The sequence below is a fragment of the Opisthocomus hoazin genome, chromosome 19, assembly GCF_030867145.1.
Source record: "Opisthocomus hoazin isolate bOpiHoa1 chromosome 19, bOpiHoa1.hap1, whole genome shotgun sequence".
Classification (NCBI taxonomy): domain Eukaryota; kingdom Metazoa; phylum Chordata; class Aves; order Opisthocomiformes; family Opisthocomidae; genus Opisthocomus; species Opisthocomus hoazin.
This window is the reverse complement of record NC_134432.1, coordinates 17,140,131-17,141,938: the sequence shown is the minus strand read 5'-3', so window position 1 is coordinate 17,141,938 and position 1,808 is coordinate 17,140,131.

Below are 1,808 nucleotides of genomic sequence, written 5' to 3'. Positions count from 1 at the left end.
CTCCTCCTCGGGGTTTTTATGCGGTGCTGGTTTCTTTTACTGGTTTTCCCTTCTTACGCTGTTGAAAATGAGAGGCTGATGCAGAATGGAACTGCAGGATCTTACCCCGCTTTTTGGTGTGGGGGGCTGTGGGGCCTTACCCTCAAACATCCGTGTTACCCCGTGAGCGCGCCGGCTCCTGGAGCGGCTGCCAGCAGCGGAGACGCACGGCTCCGAACCCCTCCCTCTCGGGCCGGCAAGGGCGAGGCCGTCCCGCGCCAGCCCCGTTCCGTGGGTGTTCAGGTCATGTTCTGTTCTCCATGGCTGCGTCCCAGATCAGGCAGCGGTAGGACAACGGTGAGCACTGGGGGAGCCGAGCTGCTGCCCCTGACCCACAGCCGACTGCTGCTGCTTGCGTTACTGCAGGGAAAGAACGGGCACAGTAATGTTCATTCTCCCCTGTTGTTGTAGACAGAGGGAACACAGGGAGAGGACCCAGCGCCCACCCTGGTACGCATATTTTCATACACGGCCAGAGGCAGACTGTCATCTTGTTACTTGCCTGAATTTTTCTACAGGCTTCTGTTTGGACCTTTTTTGTCGTAAAATCCTGGGCTTGTACTACTTGACAGAAACTGATTTCAAACTATTTCATACAGTACCACATAATCCTTATTAAACCCCCCCAAAACCAAGAGCAGCTAGCTGGACAATCCCCCTACAGAATCAGCTAGTCAAAAGGGAAGGTGCATCAGCCCCGCTCAGCTTCAGGTTAACTGGGGCCAGGCCCTCGGCCGAGCGTCCTGCAGCCGACAGCCCCAAACCCAGCGTCGGACACGGTGCCAGCGCCAGGGTAAGATGCTCCTGCGTCGTTCTCCATCGGGACAACTGACGCAGTTTATGTCATCTGTTCCTCCACTGCCTGATAGCTGGAAGGAACAGTTCCACAAATACTTAGACCTGTTTTCAGTAGGGGTTTTTTCACTTTCTCCTTAATATTGGACTTTTTTTTTTTAAAACAAAGGTGTTTATTTTGTAAATAATTTTTTTTATTTATCTAAAAATGCACAATTGCAAAAAATTACCTTTTGAAATACATTTACTTATAAGCACTAATAAATCTTATGTAGCAAGAAAGTGACCAGACTTCTCAAGATACTCAAAGTGAAGCTGAGCTTCCCTGGAAGCCAGAGATCCTTTTCCGTGTTACACCGAGAGGCGCAGCACAACCCTCCCTCGAATGTGTAGCTGCCACCACGGCTTAAAGGAAAGCTGCAGTGTAAACGCGACCGGCGGCCGCCCCGGCACTGCTACCGAAGCCGGGGGTAAGTTCAGCGAGCTGGCACGGGAAGGGTGGAAGCCGTCTGGTGCCTCCACTGCCTCCCCCCGCCGATCCGAATTTCCCGAATCTCACGAGAGCAGCAGGCTCAACGTTCTGCTGAGGAGACTCAGCACAGCGGCACCGTGCAGTAATGATGCCAACGTTATTCACAGCAATGAACAGCTCTGCTGCTCTATATAAACATTTCAAAACTTGATGGGAAGTAGTCGAAAATGGCACTGCAGTTTTCCTTTAAGTAGAGCAAATCAGGTTAAAAAAAAAAAAAATCCACTAAAAGCACATATATATGTAGGTAACCCTCTAACCCTAATCCTACTTCCAAAAAATTAAGGATTGTATGGTTTTCTTAAGAAAAAAACAAAACCCAACAGGCACAGGCTGCATTTGAACTGTCACACGCAAATCTGCGCTTTGGCATTAGCCGCCGCCGCGCGTGGCCGCAGCGCGGTCGCAGCGCGGGCTGGTGGGGCTCCCCGCTGGCGTCCTC